General features: G+C 35.2%; 1 long non-coding RNA gene across 1 annotated transcript; it reads right to left on the bottom strand.

Moving 5' to 3' along the window:
* Window positions 1-2771: 2771 nt before the first annotated feature.
* LOC107916991 (uncharacterized) lies at window positions 2772-3882 on the bottom strand. The gene is made up of 3 exons (XR_001689667.2): window positions 3715-3882; window positions 3463-3577; window positions 2772-3137 (listed from the first exon to the last, which is right to left on the bottom strand). It is a non-coding gene; the product is annotated as an uncharacterized lncRNA (long non-coding RNA).
* Window positions 3883-18665: the final 14783 nt, after the last annotated feature.

Raw genomic sequence — 18665 nt, 5'->3', positions numbered from 1 at the left:
AAAGAGTGTTCTATAGGAGAGGCCAAGGTGAAAACCCGCAAAGGGCGCCTTGAGACCTTAAAAAATCAGAATAAAAAAGAGAAATAAAAAGAAAAAATCAAAAAAAAAAGAAAGAATCAATCAATCAAAGAAATTGAAAAAGAAAGAAAAAGGAGAGGCCAAAGTGAAAACCCGCAAAGGGCGCTTTGAGACCAAAGGGGATTTGAGTTGAAAACCCGAAAAGGGTGGCTCAAATTTGGATTAAAATGGGGCATACAATAGTCTTGCTAGGTCTAAATTAACAATAAAAGAAGAATGTTACGTCTTGGGGCATTGACAAGTACTCCAGATCCCATAAACACAGATTGAGCTCAGAATGGTCCTCAAGAAGTTGGTACAGAGAATATCAAGCTGCGATATCTGGGGCACCTAGCTTTCCATTTTTACCCATTTTTTGTTATCTTTGATTACCTTGTTCTTTTCAGGTCACGTCCTAAAAGATTTCTTTCTTGGTTGCATTTGCTTGTTTGTTTCAAGCTATGTTTTCAATTAATTCCTTTCTTGTCCATGGTTATGATCTTTTTCAAGCATTTTGCATTGAAATAACGATTTTTGGACTAATAATACTTTCATAAAGGAAGTTTCGCATATTACTTTAGGGAGTTTTTAAATGATACAGGAGCCTGAAATAGGACCATTGTTTAAAACTCACCAAACTTAAGGGTTGAAAATATTTAAAGCCTAAAATGAGATTATCTCCTTGGATTTTCTGTCAAAGATATTAATTGGTGTTATAATCCCGGCAAAGAATGAGCAATGGGGTTATTCTTGAAAGAAAATGGTATTCTGTATTTATACAGATATCAGGCATATACATCTGTTCATTATACCCAGGGAATGGTGTAACAGATCAAATTAATTGAAGATCCTATACCTCTGAGTTATAGCAGGATGGATAGAAGAAATCAAATGATTATTCCCCTGAGGTTACAGTGGGAAGTTCAAATTTTATGTCCCAGAAGACTAAAGTGTAAGGGATTCTGAAATAACAGCGGGGCAAGCTTGCTGAGCAGAATGTGATTGTTTCTTTGCGTTTTCTGTCAAGAATACCAGCCGAACAAGATAGCAGTATAATAAGTCAGTGATAAGGCTCTGGTGAATAACAAGCAAGGATGCCTTAAGCATTTTTTTCCAAGAAAAAGAAAAAAGAAAAGATCATTAAAAAAAGATCATTTTCATTTTTTGCAATCATATATCATTCATCACATCTAATTAGGTGCATTTGATTCATTTTAATCACAGCATCCTAATTATTTGACATAAGCATCACATCTAGTTAGGTGCATTTGATTCATTTTGATCATAGCATCCCAATAATTTGACATAAGCATCACATCTAGTTAGGTGCATTTGATTCATTTTGATCATAGCATTCTAATTAGTTGACATAAGCATCACATCTAGTTAGGAGCATTTGATTTATTTTGATCATAACATCCTAATTATTTGGCATAAACATGATACATGAAATCGAGTCTACAGGACAGGTTCGAGAAGACGGTGTAGTAACATCAGTGAAGTCAGATCTTATATCCCTGAAGTTGCAGAGGAATAGATCGAAGATTGCAAACCTTACCTCCCTAAAGTTGCAGTGGAGCAGGTTGAAATGTCAGTTGCAGTAAAACAGTCTCAATATACAAGTCTTATCTCCCTAAAGTTGCAGTGGAGCAGACTAAAGATTGAAGATCTTATCACCCTAAGCAGTAGCGGAGCAGATCAAAGATGGTGAATCTTATCTCCATGTATCGGCAATAGAGCAGATTTTACCACCAACCTTATCTCTCTGAGGTAGCAAGAGGGCAGGTTGAAGAATGAGTCTTATCTTTCTGAGGCAGTAAGAAAGCGGACTGAAGATTAAAGATTGGAAAAGACAAATCTTATCTCCATGTATCAGCAATGGAGCAGATTGACGATAGTAGTCTTATCTCCCTGAGGTAGCAAGGAAGCAGACTGGAATTTACAGATCTTATCTCCATGTATCGGCAATGGAGCAGATTTTAACTATTGACCTTATCTCTCTGAGGTAGCAAGAGAGCAGGTTGAAAATTGTAGTATTATCTTCCTGAGGTAGCAAGAAAGCAGACCGAAGATTACAGATCTTATTTCCCTAGGTAGTTACGGAGCAGATTGAGGATGGCGAATCTTATCTCCATGTATCGGCAATGGAGCAAATTTTAGCTATTGGCCTTATCTCTCTGAGGTAGCAAGAGAGCAAGTTGAAAGATGAGTCTTATCTTCCTGAGGTAGTAAGGAAGCAAACTGAGAATTGAAGATTTTATCTCCCTGAGATTGCAGCGGAGTAGATCTTTGCAGATGGTGAATCTTATTTCCATGTATCGACAATGGAGCAGATTTTACCACCAAACCTTATTTCTCTGACGTAGTAAGAGAGCAGGTTGAAGAATAAGTTTTATTTTCCTGAGGTAGCAAGGAAGCAGAATGGGAATTGAAGATTTTATCTCCCTGAAGTTGCAGCGGAGCAGATCGAGAATGGTGAATCCTATCTTCATGTATCGGCAATGGAGTAGATTTTACCACTAGCCTTATTTCTTTGAGGTGACAAGAGAGCAGGTTAAAAAGGGAGTCTTATCTTCTTGAGGTAGCAAAGAAGCAGACTGTAGATTGAAAATGGTGAATCTTATCTTCCATGTATCGGTAATGAAGTAGATTTAACCTATCAACCTCATCTTCCTAAAGGTGTTTGGAAAATAGAAGCGCCAAAAAGCCAAAAATTAACAAGACCAAGCAAAATCGGTTCTTTTGAAGTCTTTGCTCTATTCCCGTTACACGTCAATGAGCAAAGAGGGGCAGCTGTAGTCAACCAATTTTGCCCGGGCCCATTTAATTTATTTGCAAATAAATAAACCCAAATAAATGAATACGGTCCAAGACTAAAAAAGGTCCATTTACAATTTTCAAAATACAAAAATAACCCATGTCCTAAAACCCAACTCTAATAAATCCATATCCTAGCCTAAACCCAAAAGAACCCAAAAGAAGGAGAATTTCAGCAGTAGCTCCTAGAATATACTGGAAGAATACCAAAGGGATGGTTTTCCACGCGAGATCCCCGGATCATCTTCTCCGTACAACTGAGACTGCAAAAGAAGACATTAGAAGGAGTCAATAACAGATTTCACAGCAAATGACAGTAGGAAAATAGGATTTTTTAGATTTTATTTATTTTGGAAATATGGATATAAAAGCCAGTGATGTAATCCATAATTTTTTACGCACACAAAACAGATACTTACGCAAGCACACTATACGCAGAGAAGAGTACAAAAATTTTCGAAACGAATTTCTTGAAGGGTGATTTTTCGGGTTTTTTTCAATTTGTTCCCTTATTTTTTTTATTTCTTTTTTTCCTTGCAATTACCTTCATCATTCTGCATTTTAGAATAAAAAGAAGTCAAGTTTTACCTTCTGAATCGGCTTTAGACCTCTATTTCACTTCGTTGAGATCGAAGTTGGAAGGGAAATCTAAAAGTATTAGACCTCATGCCTCAAAATGACGCCAATGAAATCCCTAATATTTCTGAAATATTGAAATAAGGGTGAGGGTCAGATGTTGTTAAATATGTAGGTTCTCAACTTCGGTTTGATTTTTCTTGAGCAAACAATATCAGATCTAGGAAATTTTTTTAAAAAAAAAGGAAAAATAAATTGGCTTACCAGATTCACTCGAGTGGAGCCTTCGATGGTGAGGTCTAGTTGTGGTTCATGCGTCAATAGCCACCAAATAAAATGGTGGTTCCATGGCTGTGAATATGAACCCTAATATTTTGATTTTGGGGGCTGTACATTTGAGTGGGATGAGTGGTTGCCTTTGGAGAAGAGAATGGGAAAAGGAAGGCTTAAATAGCCTATTAAACAAAACGGTACCGTGTAAGAAGGGTGAGGGGAGCCTTTTGTGCCTAAAATGGTCTATTTGTGCAACATATCCTTCCCTTTTCGCGAGCCCTCAATTTGCGCCCGATTCGCCTTCTTTATGTTTTAAAATTGGCCTGCTAGTTTGTGCGTTTTTCAATTGGATCCGCGGTTCATTACTGCATTTTGAGCACGGGATATTTTCAATACCAGCACCCACATGTTTGTGCGCATGGCACATTGATCCAATTTTTATTTTATTTTGTTTGTAAATTGTTTCTCCTGTTTCAATTTTGCTTCAATTAAGTCTTATTTCTTTATTTTACTGCACATACATTTTTTTACATGCTTTATCATTGATTGTGATATTTTGTATTATTTTGATAGCCGAATTTTGTAATCTTTTCTGTTTTTATTCTATTATTTTAATAATTGGTGTACTATTTGTAATATAATTCATTTTAGTTTGTGTATACTATTAGTTTCATGATATTTTGTAATTTCTCTTGGATTCATCCATATATTTACATGTTTATTAAGTATATTTGGTATTTATGTTTAATCTACATATATTAAAGCTTTGTTGTTCTTATTATATATATATAGCCTTCTAATAAATTTGTATTTAACTGTTTTTTAGTTTTAGTAAACTTATAATATATAATAAAATTAAGTTGATTTTAAAATTCAATTTTTTTTACTTCAACATTCAACTATTTCTAAAATTTCTTTGTATGTATATCTCAGAGTAAAATTAAGTTAATTTTATAATTCAAATTTTAATTCCATGTTACTTAAATATACAATTATTTCTAAAGTGTCTTCACATGTATAACACATATTAAATTATTTTTACTATGATACATATTATTATTCTCATATATCTTCATATAAATATTTTTTTATGTGTAGAACCTATTTTAAAGATATTTATATGTACAATATATTTCTTTTGGGAACCATGTTTTTAATCATACCACTTATTTATTGTACACACTCCCATATTATCCTTATGCATTATTATATATATATATTGTTACCTATCTACTTATATATTTACTTTGTGTCTTTCATACATTATTAATTTCATTTTTTTTACAAATAATTATATCCAATTTTTACTTGTATATACATGTTTCATAAATTTCTTGTGTACATAATTTTATATCATGTATTGTCATTCCTTTATATTTAATACATTATTTAAATTATCATGAGAATTATCAATTTTTGAATGGATTTGTGTATTAAATATTTCATATATAATTTGATTTGAACTTTGTATTTTGTAATAACAATTTAATGAACATGTATCCCAAGTTTTTATGCAAATAAACGTGTATTTTGAGAAAATTTTCAATTTTCTGTTATTCAAAAATTCTGAAATAAGGTAATATCTAATATTTGGAGAATTCGGAAAATCGTGCTCAATCGTACTGGGTATGACTTTTCCGGTGAACCAAATATTTAGATAACCTTTTATGATTTTAATGCACGAATTTTTCAAAAGTCGAAAATCGATCGTACCTTAAAGGTATAAGGGATCATATCCAATCGTACTGGGTATGAAACCGCATGTCCTTGGAATGAGAGATTTTTTACCGCTAATTTGAGCTATTCAAACATTTTTAAGAAAAATCATACTTCGGAAAATCTTTTCCTTTAAATTTTTTACAAGGACAACATCAAATCAATTTGGTACCAATTTTTGGGCATAATGAGGGTGCTAACCCTTCCTCATGCGTAATCGACTCCCGAACCCATTTTTAAATTTTTGTGAACCAGAATTGTTTTAAAATGTTTTATTAGGTGATCCAATCACACCTAAACAAAAGGTTGGTGGCGACTCCACATTTTTGAGTTTTCAAAATTCGACCCCCATTGCTTTCAAAATAAAAAGGGTTTCGACAGAAAGAATATTTAGAAGAATGTTTCAAGAATAAAAGAATCCGAAAGTAATCATTTGTATGGTTATGAATGAAATTGAAAGGACGAGAGAACATTTGCTCAAAAAATGATAATAACTGTGCATTTTATTGAAATAACGTTTTTTAAACATCGGCCTATTTCACAAAAGATTCTTATTACTCCTAGGCCTAGAGCAATAAATGTGTTTTGGACATTACTCTGAATCCGTTCTAAAAACTACAGGAATCTCTTCCGCAGTCCAGTTGTCCAGAACGCTCCCAAGCGTGTAGGGGCAAATGCCCGACAAATTTTCTCTTTCAGTCTCCTCTTCGTACATGACGTTGATGTCCAAGCTATCCAGCCTTTCTTCTATAGTTCCCGTTATTGGCGTATCTCTCTTGGGATGAATGATTCCCCGGACACAAATGTTTCCAATATATGAGGGAATATCATTGATTCCCACTTGATCTCCTCCCCCGTTAACCGAGCTCTCATTCTTTCTTGCTTCTTTTCCAGTTCCCTTCTCCTTTGTTTCGCATCCGGCTTAAATCCTAAGCCGAAGCGGTCTCTCTTGTCCTTCAGCATTGGCGTTTCAACCCTTCCTTGCAGATGTCTCCCAAGTCCCCTTCCGGGTAGGGCCCCTTTTCCAATCGTCAACTAGAGGCTCATCCTCGTGATTTTGGACAATTTCGGCACCAGAATTTTGCTTCCCTTAGCGATGAACGTCGCATTAACAAATTCCAAATATTGAAATGAGCATTCGATTGCTTCGTCATCTGTCTCCAAATAGGGTGCATTATTGCTCACAGTTGCAATAATATCCTCTTCAGCCTTAATCGTTATCAACGTCCCCTCCGATACCAGCTTCAAGTTTTGATGCAACGAGGAAGACACTGCCTCAGCTGAATGTATCCAGGGCCTCCCCAACAAGTAATTGTATGAGGGCTTGATATCCATTACGAGGAAATCCACCTCATGTGTTTGGCCCGATCTGAAGAGGTACCTCGATTCTGCCCATCACCTTTCTCTCCGTGCCATCGAATGCCTTCACGATGTTCTGGCACTCCTTCATGTGAGAGCTGCCTATAGGTAGTCTGTTAAGTGTAGTCAAGGGCAAGACGCTCAAGGCTGAACCATTGTCAATCAGTACGCCCGGCAGCGTATATCCTTTATAGCGTGTGGTGATATGCAGAGGTTTAGTCGACCTCATGCCACCGGGTGGTATCTCATCGTCATTAAAGAAAATATAATTGTCGGCACTTATGTTGCTAACCTAACGGTCTAGCTTGTTAACAGAGATATCATTGGCAACGTATGTTTCATTCAAGACCTTCATCAGCGTGCTGCGATGAACTTCCGAGCTTAGAAGTAAGGCTTGCACCGAGATACGGGCTGGTTGTTTACGTAGTTGTTCCACCACGCTGTATTTGCTATGTTTTAGGAATTTTAAAAACTCATTGGCCTCCTCTTTGTTAACTGGCTCGTTAACAGACTTGGTTGCTTTTTCTTTTATTTCCTCGGCTATTGGGGTTTTTCCTTTTACGGGTTGTACCTCCTCATTTGCTACATTGTAACGTCTCCCGCTACGTGTATAAGAGCCCTTGTCTTGACCCTCTTTTGAAGCATCCACGAGGCTTTCTTTCCCTGGAATCATTACATTACAATCATAATTCCATGGGACCTTTTTGCTGTCTTTGTAGGGGAAGACTGCAGGTCTTTGGATTATGACCCTCGGTGGCATTTGTACTCTTGCTTCATTATTTTTGGGTCTCGATATGATAAATACAGGATAGTTAGCTGTTTCATTCTGTGCCGTCGGTTCTCCTTCCGATGCACATATATCTCCCTCTACGGGGTCTTCTATCTCTTCATAAAACTCCATTTCCTTATTATCTATCATGTTCTGCACTAGAGCTCTGAATTCCACACACTCTTGGATTTCATGCCCCTCCTCATCGTGGAACTCGCAGCAATTCCTCTCTTCTTCAGATTCGTCCCTCGAATCCAACGCAATCAATCCTCTCTTGGCCATCTCCTTCCATACCTGCCTCAATGGGGTCTTGACTTCTGCCACCTCATTCTTGATTTTCTTGTTCTTTCCTTCACTTATCCCATTCACTCCTTGGTCGGTATGATTGGGGAGTGGGTTTCCTGCTACATTGGGTGTGGTTGGGTCGTCAAATCTCACGATCCCCATCTTAATGAGTCTTTCGACTAATTTTTTCAACGCAACGCAGTTTTTGATAGAGTGCTCGGTGATTCCCGTGTGGTATTCACATTGGGCGTTTGTGTCATACTATTTGGGATATGGGGGCTGCAGTGGCTTCAGGTATAAAGGGGACACCACATGAGTGTTGAACAGGTTCTGATACAATTTCCTATACGTCATGGGTATAAGGGTGAATTGTGGCCTTTCTGTGTTCTCCCTCGCGTTGGTTCTTGTCTTATAGAGCTTTGCTGATTGGTGGTCACCGTCTTGGGTTGATTTACGGTGAATGACTTGGACTGACCTTTGTTGGATGTGCTCGTATTGTTCACTTCATTGTCTCTTTTCCTCGAGGCCGACTTATTGGCACTCTCTCCCGATTCTATCTTGCCACTCCTCACAGTATTTTCGATCATTTCCCCCGTCATCACTATGTCAGAGAAGCTTTTGGTGGCGCTTCCTAACATATGAGTGATAAAAGGGGCTTTCAAGGTGTTGATAAAGAGCATTGTCGTCTCTTTTTCTAGAAGCGGTGGCTGAACTTGTATGACCACTTCTCTCCACCTTTGCGCATACTGTTTGAAGCTTTCATTCAATTTCTTCTCCATGTTTTGGAGAGTGATTCTATTAGGGGTCATGTCTGTCACATGATTGTATTGCTTCATAAAAGCCTGGGCCAGGTGCTTCCACGAGTTAATCTTAGAGCGGCTTAATTGGTTGTACCACTTAGACGCTGCCTCGACCAGACTATCTTGAAAGCAGTGGATTAATAGCTGGTCATTGTTAACATATCCTGTCATTCGCCTGCAAAGCATAGTGATATGAGCCTCGGGGCAACTTGTTCCATTATATTTCTCGAATTCAGGCATTTTGAATTTAGGGGGAAGAACTCAATTTGGGACCAAACTTAGGTTCTTGGCATCAATCCCTTGATGATGATCCGCGCTCTCCATGGATTTGAATTTCTCCTCAAGCCATCTACATCGTTCTTCCAATTGTTTTTGCGAATCTATCCTTGCTTTTTCTTCTTTAGCAATTTCGTCCAAATCGGGAACGGGCGGATAGTTCGAGTTGTTGACAAAGTTAGAGCCTGAGCCGGTTTGGAAATTCATCGGTATTGAAGCTCTGGCCTGAACTTGCTGGGGCATGATCGTGACAGATGGTTTCGGTAGGTTAATCTCGGGCTTCATCGATACATGTGTCGGAGTGAAGCCATGGGATATTGAGGATCTTCGTTAGTTTATTCAATTTTGTCCATGGGGCCCTTTCCCTTATCCGTTCCTCCCAACAGCAATTGGGATAACTGACTCATCATTTCTCTCTGGAACTCCATCATTTGCTCTTTCATCTCTCGCTGAATCCTGGCCACCTGCTCTTACATCTGGGACTGCATTTGTTCTTGCATGTCTTTTTGCATCTGCTCCAATTTCTCGAGTCTCTTATCCATTGATTTTTTCCTTGTATCATAGGGGTGCGTGGTTGGTTGGTTTTTGTTGGTTTCCAGGTTACTAAAATAATTTTTAATTAATTAATTAGAAAACCCTTATGGCCTTTAATGCATAATGATATGATGTAATGCAAATGCATGAATGCAAAGGAGGCATCAATTTTGATTCAACTACCCTTAGAAAATTTCACTTGAAAATAAAATCTTTTACAAAAAGTCAAGTTACAAATAAAATTTTGCTCTAACACTTAAAGTCCTAATTTTTCTAAGCAACGAGGCCAGCTCTTGTCTGTGCCCTGACTCTAACTCATACTTCACGCTCAGTGTGTCCGCCTGAACCGCTAAAGTTTGCAAGTAGTCCGCTACCTCTCGAATCTGGGTTATGGCTTCCCCCATAAGGTAATCTCTGTTTCTGACTTGGTCTTGCGCATGGTGAAGCTGCCCTTTCCAACGATCCTCATTTGCCTAAAAAAACTGGATCCGCATCTCACAGTTTTGCAGTGACGCCTCTAACTCTTCTATTCTTCCTTTCATTTCTTCTATCTTGCTCAAGCTCGCCCTCAATTCTAATGCGGTGTTGCGATTTCGGTACTGATGTAGAGACTTCTCGAGTTCTGCCACTCTAGCCTTAATTCCCCTCGCTCATTTCTGCTTTCCGACAGACTTTTCTCCAAATCTTTGTTTCGTGCCTGAGTTTCTCGGAATTTCCTTTCCCACCGGTCGGTATTAGCCTTTTCTTCTCGAATTTTATGGTACCATTGTTCAGAAGTCTTACTTGAACCCGCAGTCCTCATAGATAGGCGCAGCTTCTTATAGTCAGTCTTCAAGCTGTCTAGATCCTCTTCGGCCTTAGTTTTTCCTTTTCTCCACTTCTCAGCCTCTGACCTCTGGACATCAGCCTCTAACCTTAGGTGCATCTTCTCTTCCTCCAATTGTTCGATCTTCTTCCCAAGCTCCAAACTCTTCTTCTCAAAATCTTGCCTTATAATCTCCAATTCTGATGGGGTGACTTGTAATTGTTCCCCGATAGGTCGAGCATTCTCCAAGCTTGGCCTAGGAATATTATCATTAATCTTCTTCTTAAACCACTCGCTGTACTTGGGTGTTACCATGGAACCGACGGCTAACCTCTTCATCCAACAAGTCTGCTTCCAAGCATCTAATAATTCTCGAACTCTCTTCTTATAATGAGCACCTTTAAACGAGAATTCACTCTGAGCAAGCCCATAGGTCGTGGGTACAAACTGCCTCGACTTATATTGCCTCAAGGCTATCAATGGAGTATACCCGGTAGCTCCCTAAATTCCTAACAACGGCACCCAATCAAAGTTACCACATCGGTACATGATCTCGTCAGAACCATCTAATAAGCTCTCCACTCGATATCCCTATCCTTGAGGTTTTGAAGGATATCCATCCACTTCTCCTCCGAGATATCCTCTCTCCTCTGTATAGCTGCCGCTTCTTTCAAAGGGGAATAACCTTCGGAAAAGACTCGATAGGAAACCTTGTCTACCTCCCAAAAGTGCCCATGAAATCATACCATCAATAGTTGAGCACATCTAATAAATCGCCCCTAGCCTGTCTTCTGACATGAGCTCAAAGATCTGAACGTTTCTGCCAATATTGCCGGTACCGGTGTGATTCCCTTTTCAAGACGATCGAACAAGTCGATGACCACCTCGTCCACGTGCCTCAAAGCCTTAGGAAAGGTCACTAATCTGTAGATGCTTAAGGCAAATATATCGACCCTCTTTCTTTCGTCTGGATGAGTCAAGATCAAATCTCGCAAATTCTTTCAAGGGATACATTTGTTATCTCCTTTTTGCTGAATCCGAGCAGTGACCCAAGGCTCGCTCATCCCAGAAATGCCCATCAGTTTCTTCACGAAAACCTGATTACTAAAAACCCAAACCTGAATCTTTGGACACCTAAGCAGCGTAGTGTATTACTCCATGGTAGGTACCAAATCCACTTCTCGAAAAGTGAAACACTTGTACGCAGAATTTCAAAACTGCACCAAGGCTCGGAACAAATGCTTATCTACTCTAATGTCTAGCAGGTAGGATATGTCACCATAGTTTTGGTAAAACAACTGCTTGATCCCTTCATCCCAACTAGCCCAAATGTCTCTTAACTCTTGCAGCTCATTCTGTACTACATTGACGCGAGTGAAATCCTGCAGCTCCGACACATGCCCTTCTGCCAAGATATCCCCTCTCTCTGATTGTAGCCTCTCTGACCATGCACGAACGACCGCATTATCCTCGATTTTACTAAGAAATTCATTCTCCATGTCAAATTTTCTAACTTAGTAATTGAATACAGATTAACGCCTCCTTTAGTATGCAATGTCATGCAAAAAAGATAATCAAAACAAACCACCGGTTAGTATCAAATAATAGCAATAGAATGCAAGCACATAACGCATATACGGGTAAGTACTAAGGCTCAACGAGGCTCCACCCAAGGATAGCTCCTAAGGTTCACTATATGTGGTTTAGTCTAGGAAGAGGGGTACCCGAACCAGCAGATTCCTCAATCCTCACCAATTATAGACTTATATAGATCGAGTTCGGTTCGGGGGGATACATTTCTCTATGACCATGCGGAGATGAAAATCTCACGAAATCATAGGTACGGATGTACCCCGGAAGCAATCCACTAGCCCATGCAAAGGTGAAAACCTCACGAAAGCGTAGCTTCTTACTCCCATTTAGAAGGTGTGACCATAGTGGTCATGCAATGAAATACAGTGCTATTCTACAAAACCCGCACCAAAACAATCATACAATCAAATGCAATCGAAAGATACATGATTTTTTTAAAAGGCATTTTCGGTTTTTGACAAAAGGACAGTAAATAATCGATTCTTATGGCTCGACTCTCAAGTTCATCCCCAGCGGAGTCACCAAGCTGTCGAAACCATCCTTCGATTTTAAAAATTTTAAATTTAATAAAAAAAGGGGAATCGACTTTTTGGAAAATAGAAATATGGAGTCGCCACCGATCCTTTTGTTTTGGTGCGATCAGATCACCTAAGAATTTGGTTATTTTAATAAAACATTTTAGTTTTCTAAAACAACGATTTTGGTCAACGAACTTTTGTGAAAATGGGTTCGGGAGTCGATTACGTATGAGGAAGGATTAACACCCTCACTACGCCCAAAATTGGTACCGAATCGATTAAATACTGTCCTTGTGTCTAAAATTTAAATATGTTTTTGAAATGTGGTTCTTTTTTTAGTAACCCGAGTTGATTACCAAAAATCTTCTTATTTCGACGTCCGAAAATTTATGATTCAAAAATCACAAAAGGATGCTAAACTATTTAGTCCAACGAAAAATCGAAACCCAGCACAGTAGGGCACGATTCCTCAAATTTCCAAACATTGACCATTGCCTTACCTTATAAAATACGTGTGAAATTTCGAGGAGATATTTGATTATTTTGGACAAATAAGAAAGCGCAACCCAACACGATAGGGCTCGATTCTCAAATCGCCAAACATCGAACATCACTTTCATTTTGAAAGATTTTAGGAAATGTGAGTGAAATTCCAAAGGGATGTTCAATTGTTTCGAACCAATGAAAAAGCGTAACCCAGCACGATAGGGCACGATTCTCAAATCGCGAAATATTGAACATCGTCTTCGTTTTTAAGTTTTTTTTATAAACATGAATGAGAATGTAAAAGAATGTTCGATCGTTTTGAGCAAACAAGAAATCACAACCCAGCACAATAGGGCATGATTCTCGAATTGTCAAACGCCAAATATTGCCTTCGTTTTAAATTATTTTTAGAAGATATGAAAGGAAATTTTGAAGGGATACTCGATTACTTTGAGCAAACGCGAAATTGCAACCCAACACGTTAGGGCAAGATTCCGCGAATTGCTAAATATCGAATCTCGTCTTTGTTTTGAAGAATTTTAAAAGACATGAGTGAAATTTTGAAGTGATATTCGATTATTTCGAGCAAACACGATATTGCAACCCAACACGTTAGGGCACGATTCCGCGAATTGCCAAACATCAAATCTCATCTTCGTTTCGAAGAATTTTTGAATGATTATAAAGCTAGCTTAAGACGTATTAACTCGATTTGAAATAAGACGAAATTAATCATAAAATTTGGGTTTTATAGAACCACATTTCAAAAATTAAGTGAAACGATGATATAGGGTAAAAGGCACGTATGATGGTACGATGCTTGATGGATAATAATATTAATCGACTAGCAGAATATGCAATTAAATATAATTAATCTAAAGATCATAATCAAATCTCAATCGCTTACGAAGAACAATTAACAAATTATTAAGACGAATACCATGCAATGATTATATATATTCATGCCATAAGATATAAAGAAAACAACAAGATATGCGTGAAGCAAATGAAATGTAGAAATCAAAATGGTATAAGATTAATAAGCTAGATATATATATAGGTTGACAAGCTTAAAAAAATAGGGATATGTGTATATATTTTGAAATGGATATTAAAGAATGGAAATTTGAATCAAGTTGCAAGTAAAAAAATTTAAACACAAACATATTTTAAAGTTGACAAACTACATGACGATTTTAAATAATATGTCTAATATAAAAAGGAATAATGAAGACATATGGCGAAAATATAATACACAAAGTATGTTCATAAAACATATGTACATATAGATAGCTTTAAAAATAATTATTAGATTAATAAAAAACTTTAACTTAGTCTAAAAAGTATATACATGCGTTTATATCAAAACGTTTAAATAAGGGACTATATAAAACACAAAGTAATTTAATACAAAGGAACATCCAAAAATAATAATTTTGTGATTGCAAAAAAAAAATGAGGTTTCTAAAATTTTTCCATATACATACATAAAGAAAATACTTGATAACTCATATCGCAAAAATGTTGTAAGTAGGAAAACCTATTAAAGTAATAATATCAATATGTATATATAACTTTTGAAAATAATTACATGTAAAATTACATAGAAAAGATAATATTCATAGGGCTAAATTAATTTTATAATAAATTAAACAATAGATTAAAAAAAACACGCTTTTGTGTAAAGAAAATGTAAATGTAAAATGTATAGGTTTAGAAATATATATATATATATATATATATATAATATGTATACTAATATAAATAAGCATAAAAATAATTTAAACATTACGTAAAATATATGTACAAAACGTGTTAGAATAATAAAAATATATATTCCAAAATACATGAACAGAGCCAAGAATTATTATATACATGCAAATACATTAACTTTTTTATAACAATATGTATATGTATAATAACATAAAAGAAATAAATATTTAAAGAGTGCGAAATACGGTCATAATATTAAAACAAAAACGAATCTACAAGAATGAAGAAGCAATTATCAAGATTAATTAAAATGCACAAATAAAATAAAATAAAAAGAGGTATAAGATGAAAGGACTCGATTAAAATTAAAGTAAAATACATGGGGTAATTAAAAAATAAAATAGTAATGATAAAAGGACGAACATCCAACGTGCAAAAACATCTAGGGACTAAAACTGGTAATATACGGAAAAAAACAGCCTGGGAACTAAGTTTCTTGGGTTTCTATTTAGCAGCCGAATCACCATTATTTTGGTGACCATCTGCATGCAAAAAGCACCCGTTTTCCCCGTTGAAGACACTTGAACAAGTTTTAAAAGGGTTTAGTAAGTATCTTTCTCCTCTCCTTCTTTGTTTGAATGAAATGCTCGAATCTCACGTTATTATTTTTTTAAAAAAAAATGGAAACAGATTTGTAAAGTAAATACTGCTACTTGACCTCTCGCCATTATATCCGCATAGCAGAAATATTTATGGCTTTCATCGGTTTTTAGTTGTATGCATTAACAATGAGTAAACTAAGAAGAAAATAAAAAAATCGGAAAGAAAAGTATGAAATCACCTCTGCTCTTTGCATTCAATATGTGTATCCTCCTCTTTTACAACTGATTCGCAGCTTCGCTTTTATAGCCGAAGAGAAAAAAGAAAAAGGAAAAATAAATTCCAAATACAATTTTCGTTCCCTTCTATTTGCTGTTCTGCCATTTTTGTTTGTATTTGCTGCTGTGTTTGTCCTTCTTGCAGGTACGGGATGCGTTGGCATCGTACGGAGACTGTGCTGGCGTACGAGGGCTATTGACGTGGTTGCTGGAGGCGTTGTACGGTGCCTGGAGGTTGCGGGGGCTGCTATGGCACAAGTGGAAAGCTGCTAGGGTTTCTCGATTTAGACATTGGGCTTATTGGGCCTATTTTTGGGTCATGGTTAATGGGCCATTATATTTGGTTTAGGTTTTAAATTTGGGTCATGTAATTTGGACTGTGGAATATTGTAATAATTTGGACTGTAATGGGGCATTAAATTTTTATTTGGGTTTTACACTTATTGTTGTTTTTTGGTTTATTTATTTGGTATCTATTTGGGTCGGGCAAATTTGGCCCACTACAGTTATCACACAATGTCATGAGGTGAATGATCCCTAATAAATCCATTTTTTATTTCCCATATATTTTTATTGGCCAAATTACTTGACCATTCTTCAATATATTTTTACATTAATTTCATAAATATTCATATTTTTATATTACTGATCAAAAGGCTCTTAAGAACATAATTGATTAAACCATTCAGACTCTAGAACAACACTACCTTTATAAATTGGTGGGGTATGTTGTTGAAGTACTTTACCGTCCTTGAAAGCAAAATTCAATAGTGGATGTTTTGTCTCGTGTCTCCATTGGTTGTTTTCTTACGCTTTTAGTGCTAACTTATAGTCACCTTGATGAGTTTCGACAATTAAACAAGTCTAATTGTTGAAAAAGCATTACACTATTAAAAAAAAACTCATATTCAAATCCACAAGATAACATTATTAAAAAAGATATCCTCAAATTCCAAAAAATAAATTTCCATGAATCATAAAATAAACATTAATGATATTTTAATCCCTAAATAAACTTTTTTGCCCCATAACTTGATCGTTTAGGGAGATTTTTTTTGTTTGTTTGACTTTCATGGATAGTGATAATTTACCCAAAAGAACAGTGAGGTGTTTAACCTTGAATGGGATAATTTCAGTTGCTTTTTTCGATTAACAAATGGGTGGTGATAATGGGCGGTTGTCTGGTAGAGAAGGGTCTTTATCAACTTACTGTTCATGTAGTCTTGTATCTCAAGTGCCTCAAAATTGGGGGTACTGTGTAATAAGTCAATTCTCTACACTAACATATTGTCGAAGAATATAGAATAATTAGTACTGTTGTATGTGGAGCATTGGCCAGCAAATTAAGGGAGCTATCCCCAATTATTGTGTCACTGCCCTAAACTCGCATTTTGAGGAAAAGAATTCAGGATTATATTTTAGTTAATTCGAAGCATGTTAAGTATATATCAAACTTACAATCAGTTTTTGGGGTGGAAAGAGATATAATCTTAACAAATCGTTTAAAGCCTCTGCTTTGCACTTTAGGTTTAGAAAGTTGATGTACAATACCTTAGATTATAGATTCTCGACTTTAACGTGCATATATATATATATATATATACACGTAAATTTGAATAAATTGAATTTCTATAATTATTTTATATTTTGACGATTTAGCATAACTTTTGGAAAGTAGAATAGAAACATAGTTTTGAAAAAAGAGGTTAAGATTATTTTTTGAAAAAAAAGAGATTTAAGATTTCAAATCTTTAGTATTGTGTTAAAAAAGTGTAGTAAAAATTTATATAGTTCATTTTCAATAAGGTGTTGTAGTAAAAGAATAAGTTAATTTAAATGATATTTAAATTTATTAATATTATGTATATGAAATATAAATTTTAAATAATTTTAAGTAATTAATATAAATTATTTATAAATTTAAGTAAAATATATAAATTGTATTTTAAATATTAAAATTAATATAAAAATAATCTTATAAATTAATAAAAAACAATTATAAGTTATTGAATAACTGTGTCAAATGCAAAGTAACTTTCTTTCTCCTGCTTTATTAATAACAATAATATTATTGTTATTATTATTACCAACATGACATTTTAGTATTATTTTAATATAAACAAATATTTAACTAGATGACAATAAAATATAAGAATGATTTATGATAGTCCATTAATATTTATGAAATACACATTTTAAATTCTTAAATTGGTACAAACTATTTGTAAAATTTATTTTGAATATATGAATTATATTTACAATTTATAATTTATATAAATTAGAGATATAATTATAATTTGGCACCCAATTGGCTTTTGAAAGTCAAAATTTAGAATTTTTAATTTTTTTATTTGACTTGAAAAATTAGTTTGAAAAGCTAAATTGATTTAAAAAGTTAAACTGTTTAACATTGGTTAGGACTCAAAAAGCTACTTATTTTAAAAAAAGTTATTTAAGAAGAAATTTTAAATAAAGTCTTATACTACATATAATTAAATAATATAGTGAAAGAGTTTTTATACATCATTTAATGAAATAATATCTATTTACATTATTATTGAATATTTTAAAGATATATGTAAATGAATAAATAAAGGGAAAATAATTGGTACATCGATTGAGTTTTTAAATCCCCAAAAATAGGGTTAAGATCATGATAAGTATCCAACAAATGATAAAATTTTTAAAAATAAATATATGAAAAATAGAATCCTGATAATTTTTTAACTCTTATTGTAAAGTTAAAAGAATCTAATGCAAATGCATTAAATACTCAGTCATCAATAAAAGATACAAGGCATAAAGAAATCTCAAGTTCACAAGAGCTCAACACTAAGCATGATTAGTTGTTAACAAGGGAGCAAGCACTTGGAACAAGAAGCAACTACTAACGATTGATAGACTTGTCAGAAAGGAGCATGAGAAACCAAAATCCCAGAGCTTACAAATTGATAATTAGGCAGACTAGGATGTCAACGTTACCAATTGGCCCACCAATGAAGGTGCATCAAGCAACCCTTAAAAAATTCAAAGATTAAGTATGGATATCTCTGGAACTAACTTATCACTTTACGTTTTCATCTCTTTTACATGCTTAAGCTCTTGTTTCTTGATTTCTCTTATAACATTCTTTGCAATTTTTAGCATTGGAGAACATCTTAAAATGCAAATTTCAATTCTCCTTTAACTTAAATTTATTTAAGATTAATG

This window comes from Gossypium hirsutum, chromosome A01 (assembly GCF_007990345.1).
Source record: "Gossypium hirsutum isolate 1008001.06 chromosome A01, Gossypium_hirsutum_v2.1, whole genome shotgun sequence".
Taxonomy (NCBI): domain Eukaryota; kingdom Viridiplantae; phylum Streptophyta; class Magnoliopsida; order Malvales; family Malvaceae; genus Gossypium; species Gossypium hirsutum.
This window is presented reverse-complemented; position numbering and strand designations above follow the sequence as displayed.